At 33.4% G+C, this 18,017-nt stretch overlaps 1 protein-coding gene across 1 annotated transcript in view; it reads left to right on the plus strand.

The window, feature by feature from the left end:
- LRRC7 (leucine rich repeat containing 7) overlaps positions 1–18,017 on the plus strand; it is a 526,722-nt gene that overhangs the window by 8,930 nt on the left and 499,775 nt on the right. The window lies entirely within an intron of this gene.

Genomic DNA, 18,017 nt, shown 5'->3' on the forward strand with positions numbered 1-18,017 from the left:
TAATATGGAGTCTACACTGAAACACTTGAGATGGAGATTTATCTATGATTTGGCTAAGTGTGACAAATTTCTATATGTGGATCCTGTTCAAGTAAAAATACTCAGCAGTAGCAAGTTAATAAAATGACCATAAGTCAAGTTTTATTCATTTAATTTGGCAAATATCCTCACAACAATATTATTGTCTCTGCCAAAAAAAAAAATCTATCTAGTTTTGTTACATTTGTTTTACTTATTAAGCATGTATTTACTGATGAATACCTCTGGTTGTTCAGCATATGTCCAGTGAAGCAAGAAAACATTTCCTCTGATTCCATCAAAGCATTTCCAATAATGGCCCTATGCTGAATAAAGCAGCTAGAGCAGCACCAGGGACATGTAAATTAGGATGTTAATGAGGAATTGAATACTCTCAAATTTAAAGAGTTCCCAGAAATAAGGCTCATAGAACTAAAATAGGTCCTTATTACCCAAAGTCAATTTTATTGGGGAAATAAGGCATTTAACTTTTATTGGCAAATAAAGAAGTTTGTAACAGGGACTCTGTAAATTCATTGAAAAAAATATACAGTTAATTCTGTTTAAAACAATAGCTTTTGACATGGATCTATGTACAGAGCAAAGTACTTTCTGACTTCCCTCCTTTCCATCGCTATGCACCATCTCCTTTAAAGTCATTTCATATTTTGTCTTCCCCAAGAGGTTTTCCTTGATTATTCCCTGTTCACTTGTGTTTAATTTTTAATATTTTAAAGATATTTTAAAACTTTTTAGACTTGTTGATACCTGGATCTGTAAAACAACAACATCGTTATGATTTCATTGTTCAGCTTTTAATATTATAAATAGAGAAGGAAACTGGCATGTAGTTAGCACATGTTATACATCAGTTTTATTCACATACATGTTTTTATTTCATTCAAATCAGTATTGTATGATGGTTGAAATCAGATAATCTTACATTTGAATTGCCTGCCAATTTTTCTGTAAGTCATCTTAAACTAAGCCTAATTATTTTTTATTTTGATAATTACAGAAATTACTCAGCAATATTGCTGGATGATGAAATGAAGTAATGTGTGTAAAGCACTTAGATTATCCTGATATGGAGTAAACAGTAAATAAATATTAGCTATTATTTCATTATTACTAATTACTTCTGAAGTTGAAAGTATTATAAGTCCAATTGTATTGACAACAAACAAAGTTTCAAAGATTTTATGTAACTTGAAAAATCTATGTAGAGTGGAAGATTTAGAATTTTCTTTTTTTTTTTCAGTATCTTGCTCTTCACCAACACCTAAGTAAATACTGTTGTTTTCAGAATGATTACTAAAAGCAACAGCCCACTTCTAGGCAGGGAGTAGGTTGGACATTCTGTATCGTGCGTGGGTTGAAAAAGAAAGATAATAATTGATTTTTCATGCATATTGGATCCTATTGTTTTTCACATGGTATTGTTAGAGGGACCTGTGTTTCTTATTATTAAGTAGTTTTTGTTCTGCAATTCCAGCTGCCTCCTTCTCTGTGCCTTTCCTTTAAAGTGAAGGGAGAGGAGAGATAGGGATTCAAATGGGTCAGACTTGAAGTTAAATGTTCAGACAGCAGACAGTGAAGGAGCTCTGCACTGGGTTCTGAGAAGCCTAAATTACTTTCTGCCTCACTCCTAATCTAAAATTTGTAGTATACTACAATATGCTATTTCTTCTTGAGAAAAATAATAGTTACTATCATGTTAAAATCAGAGTAAGAATTCAAGAGCTGTTAAGCATTGAGTCAAGAGAAGAGAATAAAGAAAAATTCAGGTTCAAATAGCAAAGAGAAAACATATAAATACCAAGTTTAAGGACTGTATTGTCTGTCCTGTCCCATGGGGGCAATTTGCTATGCAGCCATAGTTATGATAGTCATATGCATATGTGTGTGTGTGTGTCTGTGTGTGTATATGTATATATACATATATATCATATAGTATATAAAAATATATAAAAATTATACATAAATATATATCATGATATATATGTAGTATTATGTGTACATAATTTAAATTGAGTTAGTTCTAAGACTTGACACTTTGTTCAATCACAGGCAATTTCTTTTATTTATCTCAAAACATGTTAGTGTTTTGGGCAGACATGTTCTATTTCTCCACATATCCTTTTGTGAAGCCAGGTAAAAAAAGCTTCATTTGATTCCAGTGGTCTGATGAACAGACCCTACTTTTAGAAGCAATGGATGGAAGTTACTTTGGTAGGGGGGCGAAACTAGTGGCAGCGAAAAGAAGACAATTGCAATATTCTAGGTGGTAGAACTGAATTAAGTGTAGATGTGGTGATAGAAATAAGATATTTAAAAATACATTAGTATTTGGAAATTAAGAGGAGATAGAGGATAAAAAGGAAGAAAGTGGACTGTCTTGGATTTGGGCTTTGAGGACAGGTGAACAGGCTTTTTGTTTGTTTGTTTGTTTTTTAAATTTTATTTTATTAAATTTATTGGGGTGACAATTGTTAGTAAAATTACATAGATTTCAGGTGTACAATTCTGTATGTGATATATAAACCAAAAGCAACAAAAGAACAAGACAAACAAATGAGAAACAGAAACTCATAGACACAGACAATGGTTTGGTGGTTGCCAGAGGGTAAGGGGGAACAGGTTTTTAAAGACAGTTAAAAATAATTAGTTAGGGACAGTTGAGTTTTAAGGGTTATAGATCATAAAGTTCATTCAGATGAAAGTTAAGTATACAGAATAACCAAAAGTTTTAAGAAATTTTATAAAATAATTATTCAATTATTTTTAAATTTTATATCAAACATCTATTCTGTGCTTCCTAGTAGCTCTTTGCAAGCATTATTTATTTAAATATTTTATTATTATTTTGAGATTTAACAGCGAGTATAATGTAATATCTTTAAAGACATTAATTGAAAATATAAAACTATAATAGTTTTATCTGTGTAAAGCTTTTATCTTTATTTAAAGATTTCTTTTTTTTTTTTTGTAGTGTAAGGTTCTCTGACCCAATATAAAAATATTTTAGTTTGATTATTGCTGGAACACTTGAAGACCAAAAGTTCTATGTACTATAGAATAGGTTATACTTGACAACTGAAACTAATGTAAAATAATATTTAATATTAACGGTAACTGAAAAAAATTAATAAATAATTTAAAAATAATAAGAAGTTAGGTTATGTCTGTTTTAGTTAAAAGGTTATTTTAAAAAGGACTTTTTAAAAACCTTGCTCATAGCCTTGATTTCATCATAATCAAGCAGCAATCATTCCACTTAGGCCATGTCAAGCATCCAGATTGAGGTCAAACAGTCAGTTAACTTGGATGAGCAGGAACCTAGTAAATACCACCTCAAATAAACAATTCAGTTTTAGCATATTTTTCATCAAAGAAAGTGAATTTTCCCATAATTTCTCATATTTCAGCACTGTACAGTTGTTTGAGACCATCCAGCTATTTACCAAAATTCAAATGGGACACTTCATTATGACTATAAATGAAATATGTACTTTACTTTTATTTAGTAGCATTCTTTTTTAGACAAGGCAGCACAACATTAATCAACACCTCTTTTCTTTTCTTTCTGTCACAGGAGATTTTCCATTTTTATTCTAGTGAATTGGGAATAGAAAATGATTATGCAATGGTGATTACAGCCTTCTTTACCCTTGTTCCCATTTTCCATATACAGGCCTTAACTAGTATGAAGGAAGCAGTCTAATAATATGAATTTTCTAATTGATGTAATTCTCTTGTTCCTTCTTCTTGTTGGAAAATTTTAAAAATTACAAAATATTTGTCTATCTTCCTAGTCTACAAAGTAAATATGAACATAAACTTGCATTTCCTTAGATTCAGAAATAGGGACATTACTGCAAGTTTTATGACAATGAACGAGGCATTAAAACTCTCTGGTCTTCAGTTCCCTTACTTATAAATCAGAGTTTGGCAATCTAATTATCAGTGTATTAGTGAGACTGTAATTGAGATAGCAGGTAAGATAGTAAGTATAAAGCATTTTGCAAAACTGTGAAGCCCTATTAATTTCAAGGAATAACTTGTGCATTCAGCAAATATTAAACACATACTATGTGCCAGCCAATAGCAATATGAAGAAAAATAAGGCAAAATCCTTCTTTTAAGCATCTCTCAGCTTAGATGATGGTGAAATAAACTAAAGAAACACTGTCAATACAATATGACAGAAAGCATGATAAGGTGCAGACATGGCTTTGAGAGTAGACAGAGTCGTACATATCTAAATATCCCAAGACGTTTACCTATGGTCATCCTTGAAGCAGTTCACTGGGTTGACAATGGCGAAAAATAAAAATTTTCCTACAAGATCTGGGAAAAGGTAAGGATGCCCACTCTCAGCATTTCTATTCAACGTAGTATTAGAAGTTCTAGCCAGAGCAATGAGGCAAGAATAATAAATAAGAGGTATCCAAATCAGAATGGAAGAAATAAAATATCTCTGTTTGCAGATGACATGGTCTTTTATGTAGAACATTCTAAAGACTCCACTTCCCCCCCCAAAAAAAAAACAACAGTAAAGTTACAGGATATAAGATCAACATACAAAAATTATTTGCATTTGTATATACTATGGATAAACAATCTGAAAAGAAAATAAAAAAACAACCTCATTTACATTAGCATAAATAAAATACTTAGGAAATAACATAACAAAGGAGGTAAAAGACATACACTGAAAATTATAAAACATTGATGAAAGAAATTTTAAGACAATAGTAAATGGAAATATATGCCATGTTCATGGATTACCAGCATTAATATTTATTAAAATGTCCATACTACCCAAAGTGACCTAGAGATGCAATACAATCTATCAAAATTGCACTGGCATTTTCACAGAAAAAAATCCTAAAATTCATTTGGAACTGAAAAAGACTCTCAATACCATGTCAATTTGAGCAAGAAGAACAAAGCTGGAGGTATAAGGCTTCCTGTTTTCAAAATATATTACACAGCCACAGTAATCAAAACAGTATGGTACTAGTATAAAAAGAGACATAGGTCAATGAAACATAATAGAGAGTCCAAAATTAATCCCATGCATATGTGGTCAACCAATTTTTAACAAGAGTGCCAAGAATACCTACTGGGGGAAGAATATTCTCCTTAATAAGTAATTTTGGGAAAATTAGATATCTGCATGCAAAAGAATGAAATTGGACCTTTATCTTACACCATACACAAAAACAAACTCAGAGTGGATTAAAATCTTCAATTTAAGACTTGAAACTCTAAAACTCCTTGAAGAAAACATACGGAAAAATCTTTTTGACATTGACTTTGGCAGTATTTCTTGAATAGAACACCAAATGCACAGGTAATGAAAGCAAAAATAGACTAGTAAGAGTACATGAAAGCTTCCACACAGGAAAGGAAACAATCATCAAAATGAAAGGGAACATATAGAACAAGAGAAAATATTTGTAAACCATATATCTGATAAGGGGCTAATATCCAAAAAATATAAGAAACTCCTACAAAATCAATAGCAAAAAAAAACAACCCTCAATTTTAAAATATGTAAAAGAACTGAATAGACATTTCTCCAAAGAAGGCATGCAAATGGCCAACAAATATATACAATGATGCTCAACATCATTTATCATCAGGCACATGCAAATCAAAACCACAATGACATATCATCTCATACACATTAGAATGGCTATTATTTTAAAAAAAAAAAAGTGTTGACAGAATATGGAGAAAAAGGAACCATCGTACGGCATTGGTGAGAATGTAAACTGGTGCAGCCACTATGGAAAACAGTATAGATACTCCTCAGAAAATTAAAAATACAACTACCACATGATCCAGCAGTCCCACTTCTAAGTATATATCCAAGGGAATTAAAATCAGGATCTCTAAAAGATATCTGCCCCTTACCCTCTGGTAACCACTAAATTATTGTCTGGGGGTGGGGGGATTGATGAAGGTAAAGGGGATTAAATATATGGTGATGGAAGGAGAACTGACTCTGGGTAGTGAACACACAATGTGAGATATAGACGATGTATTACAGAATTGTACACCTGAAACTATGTAACTTTACTAACCATTGTCACCCCAATAAACTTTAATAAAATAAAAAGAAAGCTACCTGCACTCCCATGTTCACTGCAGCATTATTCACAATAGCCAAAACATGCAAGCAACTTAAATGCCCATTGGTGGATGAATGAATAAAGAAATGTTCTATACATAGAACATTATATTATTCAGTCTTTAAAGAGAAGGAAATCCTGCCATTTATGACAATATGAATGAATCTGGAGGCCTTATGCTGAGTGAAATAAGCCAGACACAGAAAGAAAAACACTGCATGATCCCACTTATATGAGGAATCTCAAAAACTCACACTCATAGAAATCGAGAGTACAAGAGTGGTTGCCAGAGGCTGCGGGTAAGGAAGAGTAGGAAGTAACGGGCAAAATGTACAAAGTTTTCAATTATACAAAATGCAAATGTCCTAGAGATCTATACAGCATAATCCCTATCATAAGCAATATTATATTATTTATTTTAAAATTTGCTAAAGATTTATCTTATAGTAAGTGTTTTTATCACAAAATAATAGCAATAGTAAATAAAGAGGGTAGAGGGAAACTTTTGGAGGGGACGGATATATTTGTGACATAGATTGTGGTGATGGTTTCCTGGGTATAGACTCATCTCCAAGCTTTTAAACGGTGTGTATTAAATATGTACAGCTTTTTGCATATCAGTTACACCTCAATAAAGTGGTTAAAAGGGGAAATGGTGGTTATGGGGAAAAAGACAACTAGAAATCTAAATTAATAAGATGAAGTTGCTGATTGTATTATGTAAATGCTACTCCCATTATTGTAGTATATTATTTCAGTAAAAGTCACAGAAAATAGTGTGTTCATGGACTGGAAGCTTCAACATATTATGGATGTACATTCTCCCCAGGTTGATCTATAGGTTTAATGCAATTTTTATCAGAATCCTAGCAGGGTCTTTAGTAGACATAGATGAGCTTCTTCTAAAATGGGTATGGCAAGACATAAACTCTGCAATAGCTAAAATAATAATGACAAAGTAGAATACAGAGGCAGAAATCACTTTATCTGATATTAAGGCCTATTATATAGCTACATTGAAAAGGACAGTGTGATATTGGTGAAAGGATACACTCCTGTATCAATGAAACAGTATAGAAATTTTAGGAATAGACCTACACAAGTACAGCAAATTGATTTTTGACAAAGATTCAATAACAATTCAATGGAGGATGGAGGGTAAGTTTAATCTACACCCAGGGCTCTCCAGTGCGGGTTTTTTTTCTTCATTATCTACTGTATTAGTAAAAATGTTTGACCGTGTGCCTCCATGATTTGTGGACTCATTGAATTATTTATACATTAGATGTGTGTTCTACACAAATGTTTAAAGTATAAGATTAAAATAAATATAACTAGGGATTTTAAAATTTTATTTCTACACCACAATCTTGTATATCCTTGGGATGCAAGCCTCACAGTTTGATGCTGGCCATTGTAAACCAAGGCAAGTTATTAAAAGATTATTTTTTCCTTTTGTTTTAGTATCACTTTTGGTTTTATATTTTCCCCTGACATCACCTTTTTAAATATTACAAAGGACAAATAATATAGGTGATATTCTGACAGTGTTAGTCAGAGCATACCATGATTCTTTAGGGAATATTTTCTGTATTATTCATAGTGGAAACTTAGCCAGTGTCTGGAAGGAAAGGAAACGTGAAGAATCTTGAGTTTGCTCATTATATTTAAAATATGTGTGATAAGTTTTGTAGTGCTAAGAGTGCAGAAAACCAAAAATGCACTTTTTAACTTTCTTCTAACCAATTTCCTCTTTTACTTTCTTCATTTTATCTCCCTACAAAACATATAGTGATTGAGAGATGTAACTTGTGCACAGTGTGCATACAGGTGTGTGTATTTTAATATTCAGAAAGATGATGAGGAATTACTGAACTAAATATATTACCGTAAAATGTTTGTGTCTCCTGTTTGTTTTTTCTGTAGCTTATAGAAGAAAGTTAGAACAAATAAATCTGAGTGTTGTTTTTTTTATAAAGAAAGGACAATGTCATTGTGTTTCTTCTTATATGACCAATAGATATTCTTTGGTAAGCAAATGTTAGAAAGAATATTTTGTATATAAAGTATAAAATAATCCACAAATATTCTAAATGTACCATGAAGAGCATTAAGAAGTAGGACTACTAATAAATATGGTGAAATTTTAAGTACCTGTTTGCTAATAATCCTCTTTAAAAACCACAGAATTTACTAACAACAAAAAGGCCCAAATAGAGATAAAAATACTGTCTATTCCAAAACTAGTTGAGAACTCAACCTCCTGCCATTAGTTCTGGTGATACAAAACAACTCCGGACCAATTTAAGGAAGGATGCTAATAACCACTGTACATCTCAGTAGTCCATGAGCCTGGTACAATGTTATGAGGAATAAGTGAGAAAGCTTGACTGGTACTTCTAGGTGATGATAGATTAACATTAAAAATAAAAGTGAGCTTTGTGGAATTTTTACATAAAAATCATTTCTTCTTCAAGTTATCAGTCCAGGTGGGGCTAGAAAACCTTATCTAACCTGGCTTTCTCATGAGAAAAAGTGAAAGGCAGAGGTAGACTTATCAGAAATAGCTATACAGAGATAAATAATATTTGGGCTATGATGTAAAAGCTGTATTAAGTGGCATCTCTCTACCTTAAATTTTCAGCAAGCTAACTGATTCATTCAAAAACAAATTAACAAAACAAACAAAAACAAACTCATAGATACAGAAAACAGAATGATGGTTATCAAAGGGGAAAGGAGGGGGAGGGAGGGCAAAGTGGGAAAAGGGGGTCAAATACGAGTATAGGTAACAGAAGGAAGCTAGACTGGGTGGTGAGCATGCAATAGAGTACACAGATATCGAATTACAATCTCGTACACATGAAAATTATAGACTGTTATTAACCAATGTTACCCCAATAAATTTAATTTTTAAAAAGCTAAGTAAAAATAAGACAGAGAGAGGAAGGAAGGAGAAAGAGAGGGAGGGAGGAAGAGAAAAGGAGGGAGAGGGAGAGAGAGAGAAAGGGAAAAAGAAAGAAAAGACACTGAACTCCAAGGTAACTCACCATCAATGGGACAAAACATGTTCCTGATTTAATGAAACAAATCTGATAACAAAAATAAATAAATGATAGATAGATAGATGATAGATAGATAGGTAGATAGAAAGAAAGATAACAAGATAGAAGATAGATAGATAGATAGATAGATAGATAGATAGATAACAAAATAGATGATTGATAGATGATAGATAGATAGATAGATAGATAGATAGATAGATAGATAGATAGATAGATAGATAGATAATGATAGCCTAGACTGCATCGCCCAGGATCCTAACTCCTTGGGCCCTCAGTGGCAACCAAAGTGTCAAACACTTAATTTATAAGATTAGTTTCTAGCGTCTTCAGGAAAGCCTTACCTAATACTACCTAAAGCTACATCAGCCCTACTGTCATACTTTATTGTTTTCCAACATGTCATTTTTTCTATAGTGCTAATTGATGTTTAAAGTTATCCTATGTATTTATCTTATTTCCTGAGTTTCCACACTAGCTTGTAACCTCCTAGAGTCTTGTTGACTTTTATGCCTGCAGGGCCAAAAATAGTGCCTGGCACAGAATAAAGACTCGGTAAATATATGTGCATTGACTGCACAGATGGACGTAAAGAGAATCAAGGAAACTCTACTTATAGTACTTTGTGACATATGGACTTAAATAGAATTTACCCTACCTAAATATAAATAAACAGAAATACAAGGACTTCAGCAAAAAATTGACAAAAGAGAAAATGAGAAATATTTATATTGCAATTAAGGACATTAATTAAGGAAAACATGGATTTTTATGATATAGAAGTTATGATAATAAATATGATGAAAGAGACTAAAACAGAATAAAGAAATTAAAGGGAACAATAAAGATAGCACATAGGCTATTATAAGCAAGCCACAGGAAAGACTAATGCAGTCAACTTTTCAGAAGATCAGATTATGGCATGGGGCAGATAATTCAGAAAAATCACATATAATACACTAGAAATCAGTCTAAAGGAGATAATAGATGAGAAAGACAACAGATATCCAACACAAATATTATTGATATGCCTAGAGAAGAGAACTGAGCTAGTAAACAAGAAAAAACAAATTCAAAATAAAAATGAAAGAAAACTTTCCTGAAATGAAAAGTAATATAAATTTGCATTTCCAAAGGACCCAGGGAGATCCACTTGTCAGAAAAAAAGAAAAAAAGAAAGAAAGAAAGAGCAAAGATTGACAACCACAAATTCTATTTTTCATATATTTAGATTACGTAAGAATCATTCTGAAAAAAAAAAAGTTAAGTCTCCTAAAAAGAAAAAAAAAAAAAAAATAGGTTCACCTCATGCTTCTCTTCAGCAACTTTAGATGTTGACAATGGAGCAGTGTCCACAATTGAGGGATAAGGATACAAATCAAGAACATTTTTACCCATCCAGATTGTCACTCACATGTGATAGCAATACAAAAGACATTCTCAAATACACCAAACTCTGTAAGCATCACCCATGTATCATTCTTTTAAAAAGTTTGTTTGAAGTAATACAGTCAAATGAGAGATGAATCAAAATAAACAATTTTATAGTAAAATTATACAACTGAAATACTGACAAAATATTTATGAAATGTTACATTTATTTTACTTGCAACACATTTATTTATAATGCTATTTAAATTAAGAATTAAATTTGAATATTTATGACAATTGTCCTATAAACAGAATGTGAATATAATATAATCTTTGGCTTAAATTAACTAGAGGAGTTTCTGTTATATAACTGAAAATTGTTACAGTCATATATACCGGGGGTGCCAAAAATAATGTATATAAGTGGACACTTTGTTCAATGTTGCTCAAGCAGTAGTTTGCCATAATCAGAAGTGTCTGGACGCTAATCCACCTCTGGTAATTGCAGAAGTCAAACGTGACTTGTATTCATCTTTTGTTATCGTATATATTGAGTATAACAATTTTAATAGTTTTTTCCTTTCTTAAAATGTGTATACATTTTTTGGTCACCCTCTGTGTGTGTGTGTGCATGTGTGTGTGTGTATACATATACATATATATATGTATGTACGCACATATATATATGTACGCACATATATACATATATATGTATATATAGAGAGAGATCTATATATATAGATATATCTATATATAGATATAGATATAGACTCTTGATGCCAGGAAAAGGGCATCTGCTATGAATGCCACCCCCTCTTCTTACTGATCTAGTCCTAGATCTCACTATACTGACACCAGCTGTTGTTGTCTGGTGTCACTTGAGCTCTTGTCCCACATTCCACATATTCTACATCCTCTTCTGTCCTCTCAATATATTTTGTCCTTCTGACATTGGTGATGGTGGAGGGGTTAGAGTCGAGGGCTCTGAAATTGTTAGCTACTTGCCTTTTCCAAGTTTCAGTTGTCTTCAGATTATCTGTTTAGACATATGCTCCCCATTATTCCTCAATTTTAGTAGGCATCTCTAAGTAGTTTGCAGCCTCTCTGGATTTAGAAATGTGAAGCCGAATCCCTGCTACTCTATATAAGTACATGTTGGGAGGTCTCAGAGCAGAAAGTCCATTTTTATGAAACACACATGCACCCACATAGATATATGCATGCACATCAGGACTTTACCTGAAGGAGGGAGTGTAACAGCCACTTAGGAATTTACCAGTTAATAAGCGCTAGGCTTCTTTTTTTGAACCTCCTCTTTCTATGGTTTTGACTGATGGCAATCTCTGTTTCAGTCCTCAGTGCTTTGCTCTTTACAATTAAAACTCAGCTTATGAATCCAAGGACAACCTTTCCTTCAACTAAAGTCAAACATGTTTGACTTTCAAACCGTTGTCCCAGTCTTAGAATTTAAATCTTTCTTTTAAAACTCAAAGCTGAGCAAAGACGTCTGTGTTCTAATCAGTATCTGCCTTCTTCTGATTTCCAGTATTTCTAGTTTTTAAATTGCACATAGTAGTCTCAGAAATACTATCTTTTATATCTTCATAATATCATTTCTTTTTCTGTTTGTTTTATTAATATTGATGTTGAGTTTGATGTCTCTTTGATGGTGTCAGTTTTCCTTGAATAACCAACAATTCTTGGTAATCTTTTCATATTTGTATCGAGATTCTCTCTTTGCCTCCCTGCCTGTGGTACCTGTGATGGAACACTCAGCGTGGTCGACTAAGAGCTTATCTTTGGTGTTTGGGTGCCAAACTCTAGTTTGGGTTATTGCTAAAATTGGTACTCTGTTTCCCAGATTTCAGCGTTACTTTTACTCCTTTGAACCTGTGGACAAATATTTCAACTACTCATTATTGAGCCAACCATGAGAAAAGAAAGGGACAATTTTTCAACTGCTGCAAATGCAGCTCACCAAGAAATCACCTCACTTTTTTCTTTCTTCCACTTCTATTCATGCTCTCTGGGCTCAATTTCCCAAAATCACTCCAATCTTTCCTTGATATTCCCTACTTTCTATCTCAGTAATTTCTCAAATTTTCTGGTCTACTGTCCTTGTTGATTGCATATAAGCCGAGTAAGGAGTTAAAGTGAAATGGGGTAAGGGAAGACATCTGGGAGAGGTGACATTTCAACAGAGACATGGACAAAATGGGTCAGAATACTATTTTACATAATACTAAATACATAATGTTTGAGAGGCTAGTATTCCACGTAGTGGTTATAGCAAGTGCGAAGACCCTGAGAGAAAAATATTCTTAGCTTGTCCAAGGAATCCAGCAGGACGAGAGTGTAGTATTCTAGTTTTTTGGTAGAATCGAGAGAGGCAAAGCCATAACTATGCCATAGTATTTTTAGGGTAACAAATACACATAACACAACAAATATAAATCCAAAACAGAATAAAATGAAAATACGAGAAGGGTCCTAATTACATGCTAAGTGACTATGTAAGAACGGGAGTGATTGATTCTGACATGGTGGGTCAGGCAAGATTTTGTGAAAGACCTTAAAGGAAGGAGTTTATTTCTTGTTTATGTAAAAGTATGAGTTTGTTTGTTGACCCTACTGCATGACTTCATCAAGAGCCTCAATTATTTGTGTAGTGTTGCTCTTGTCTGAGTGGTATAAGAAGTCTTACCAATATACTGACTTTGCAGATAACAGACAAGGGAAAGGGAAAGTAATGGGTATTGCTCCTTCCAAATAAGGGCAAGACTTGAAAATCACACACCTCACTTTTACTTATATTCCATTGTTCAAAAATTTCGTCATGTGGGCAATTTAGCTGAAAATGGAGATTTGGAAGTATAATTTTTATGTGAGTTGCACTCTATCTAGCTAAAGTCCCTATTACTCTGGGAAAAGGGAGAAAAAATATAAGGGAGAATTGGAAGTGTTTACCAATTTCTAAAAAGAAAATCTTCATACTTCTAATAATGAAAATCTATCAATGATAATATGGTTTACAACTCTACTGATATATAAACTCCAGTTCCGTTAACCATCTAGAGAATCGCATTCATCTTTGGGTGGTGCTAACCCCACCTAGCATGATATCTCGCTTTAGATATTATGTGGACCATTCTTCAACTTGTTGAATTACTTGACTAATATATTATAGCATGAGTTAAGTAGACATTCTACATCCAAACAACAAATACTTCGTAGGTTACCTGTCAGATTCCAAATTGTATTGAATAAAATTTTTATTACTTTATTTCCCATTACCCTCATTTATAAAGGACCATTCTATTTCAGATTTGATGGATATGCATAGTAGATGAAGCAATCTCTATTTATGTTCCTTGCAAAGGCCTGAAGTTGGCTACACACATCTAGAGACGGCTCCTGTCAAAATGTATTTGTACACATCATGAATACATTATTGCTGCTGCAGCATCTGCAATGCCTTTGGCACACACTGCTGCAGACTTTGAGCAGACTGCAGCAAATGGCAAATATATGCTGTTCTTTGATACAGGGGGTCATACAGCATGCTTTCTTGTGAGTGTGCGGTCCCGAAATTAGTGTATACTGCAACACAACACAAAAACCAAGTATTATTGCAACAGTTTTGATTTTCTATTAATGGAAGATTGATTTCAATAATCTACACGTATGTTAATCTATAAGAATATTATCAATGACCCCAAAGTATATGACCCCTGAATGAAGCTTAAATGCCAGTCTCTATTAAAATAGTTTTGTGACCAGAATACCAAAGGTATCATCTACAAACATTATAGATGCAAATGGAAGAAATAGTTTATTAAATTATGTAAATAACTGCTATCTTGTATTAATTACATTGTCTGTGTAATAATAAATAGCCCTCCAGTTAAATAAAAACAAGAGCTACTACTCAGTTTCAGCTGATTGCCACGCAGTGATTTAAAATCTTCCAATTGCGAAGAGAAACTAATTTTATATAGTCTCTTTTTAGAATTATTTCTGACAACCAATTGAAAAAAAAAAAAATCAAAACATTTTTAAGACAAACACAACTTGTTTGTCAGCCAGATCCAGCATGTAGGCAATCCCCAAACTTCAGATTTCTTTGCACAATACCTGTTGTGTATCAATGCTTTTACATTGGTGACTTATTTCCCACGGTACTGTTCAGTTTTCTCTAAGACTATTAGTCCTAGATTACAGAGCTGCCAAAACCAAGGTCAGTAACTTAGTCCATTCAATCATTTAACAAACGGTGCCTATGATGTTTCAGTCACTGTTCAAGGCACTAAGAATACAGAAGTGAAAACAAACAAACAAATATACAAAATACCCTGTCTCTTGGACTGAGTCAATTGGAAAACAAGCAAACATATGAGATTATGGTTAATGCAAATGTTTATAGGGCACAAGCATTTATATAATCCTCATCATAAAAAATAATGATGATACCATCAGTTTCCGCATTTCACAGATGAGAAAACTGAAGCCTAAGAGAGATTTCAGTACCTTGATGAACGTGACACAGATATTGAAAGGCAAAATAAGGGCTTGACCTCAACTTTGTCTAACTCAAGGGCTCTGCATTATAGTAAAATGCTGAATGAAGACGAGCAAAACAACAGGTTTAGATGGTGAAATAAAACAGGGAGACTGTGTGGGAAAAAAAAATCTTATGAAGATCACACATCACAAATGGGTGAAACTAATACGTAGATTATTGGGAAATAACAAACAAGGGTGCACAGTCTTCATGTTCATATATAAAAGTTGAAGAAATTCTTTAGTCAAACACATGATAAGTATGCAAATGATAGTTGTCTTGGTGAGGATGCATTTGGTACCAAATAAAAGAAGGTGTGAACAATAGTGTTTTACACTGGACAGACTTTTGATATTTATTAACAAAACTAAAAGTAGATGGTCCCAAGTTTGTTTTATAGCAGCTCGGCAGCATTGTTAAGATCCCAGGGGTTTTTTTTCAGTCCTTCCTTTCAGCTATTCGCATCTTGCTGGCTTTTTTGTCTCTGGCTTGTTGCCTCAAGGTCACAATGTCTAAATGAGGAGAAGAAGGAGGGATTCTTCTTTCTCCCTCTTGTGGGTCTCCACCAGGGAGAAAAATATCTCTCAGAAGTCCCTCCACAGATGTTTGTGTTTCATGAATCAAATAGTAACTGACTAAGACGAACAGGGTTGTTCGGACAAATTATGATAGATTTTCACTAATGTTGATTTATCTATATGGCCAGACACATTGTTTCTTGAAGAGAATTAAGGTTTTAATAGCAAAGAGGAAGGAATGAATTGTTGTTGGTTAAGTCACTAATAAAGTCTCCCAAAATAATAGAAAAGCAAATATTTATTGTATCCATTATACAGAAGCTACTTTACAATACAAAGAAATAAGACAATGCAATGATCTATGCCTGCAAAACCTTCCACTGTGTAAATATTAGGATCAGAATTCTGAGTCAGTTCATGGATTAAATCAAATGTAACAAAAAGTAATGAATAACCTTTTAAAGAAAAGTCACAAATAAAAAGTAAAATACCATCCTGACATGAGTATAGTATGGAAAGACAGTGGATTCTTGCACAGAAAGGATCAATTGTACAGTTGGTGACAGGATATTTTATTACTACAATTGTTTAACCCTATTGAAATTGGGTACACACAGAGACACACATTCTCTTTTAATAAATGGTAGAATCAAGAGCTTCTTGTCTAACTTTTAGAAACTGATCCCTCTTAATCTCTCACCTGCAGGCAGGCAAGAAAATATCTCAAAATGAAGTTGCCTCTGTACCTGGGAAACAATATATACACTTGATTAAATCAGAGTACCAATCACTAAGTCATTTTTTGCTTTCCTTCTATTTGCAGGGTTTTGCAAATTAAATATGAATCACTTTAATTATCTCTCTCTCACACACACACACACAGACACAAACACACACACACACAAACACACACACACACACACTTAAAAGACAGCTGTGTCCCTTCATATATTTTTATTGTTATATCTTTTAATATTTTACTCTCATTTGTTCCCATTCTTGTTCTTTCATGATGCTCATATCAAATATTATTTCAAATATCAGGAAGTTACTTATAAATACTCAACACACATCTTTATGTTTATAATAGGAGTCTTTCCCAAGTTTATTACCTCAAATAATGTAAAGAAATAGAACTACTAGAACCTCACTAGACAGAAAAGCAACGGATTGTATGTCTGGTTTACTTCCCCTTTTCTCCAGCTACTTAACATCCCTTAATTGCTTCCTAACCCATTGAGGCAGATGCTGCCAGTGCTTTGCCCATATTCTCTCAGACCCTTTACCAATTTTCCAAACATTATCTTCTACTGTTCTCTTCCTCTTAAGAACTGACAGTTGGCACTTATGGATCTTTGTTCACAGGCTGGCCGCTGGCTGCTAGAACCAGCTTGTCTGAGCACAAGGAAAGCCTGATGTGTAGAGGATTTCAAAAGCTCCTGCTTTCCTGCCCCTGAGGGGACAACTCAGAGATGGTACCTACACTGTTGACAAAGTTCTGTGAGATTGAATTAAAACTACACTTTGTAGAAATCTGTCCCCTTTCTTACCTTCTTTCGTAACCCAGTCCCACTGCCTAAATCCCTAGCAGTGTATATTCATTTTCTGGGGCTTCTGTGACCAAATACCACAAACTAAGTGGAAATTGGTTGTCTTACAGCTTTAAAGTCTAGAAGTTTGAGATCAAAGTGTTGGTAGGATTACTTGCTTTTGATGGCTATGAGAGAGAATCAGTGTCATGCCTCTGGCCTAGCTTCTGGTTATTTGTTGGCAATCTTTGGTGTTCCTTGATTTGTAGAAGCATCACCCTGATCTCAGCCTTCATGTTTACATTGCATTCCACCTGTGCTTCAATTTCCCCCATTTTATAAGGGCACCATTTATATTGGATTAGGAGCCCATCCTACTCCAGTCTGACCTTATCTTAAGTAAGCGCATCTCAATGACTTTATTTCCAAATATAATCACATTCGCAGGTACTGGGCATTAAGGCTACAACATCTTTGGGGGAGATACAGTTCAGCCCATGACAACGTTTTCCCTGATAAATCCCTTACATATGAATTCTCATCTTAAGTTTTGCTTCTGGCAAGTTCATTCTGTCCATCAAGTATTTAATTACCGTCTCAGTTACAGGGTCTACAGTTGCAAGGAAAGGCTAGTTCAACTTAAGTTGACTTAAATAATACAAGAAATGTATTGTTTTATGTAAATAAAAAAAAAATCAAAGACAGACCAGACTCTAGGCACAATTTCATTCAGAGATTCATGAATCACTCAATAACAAGATTTTTTTCTCTTTGTTTGTCAAATGATCTTTAATTGAAATATTTGCCTTTGTAGT

This window comes from Rhinolophus sinicus, chromosome 14 (genome assembly GCF_057876585.1).
Source record: "Rhinolophus sinicus isolate RSI-liver-muscle chromosome 14, RSI-T2T, whole genome shotgun sequence".
Taxonomy (NCBI): Eukaryota; Metazoa; Chordata; class Mammalia; order Chiroptera; family Rhinolophidae; genus Rhinolophus; species Rhinolophus sinicus.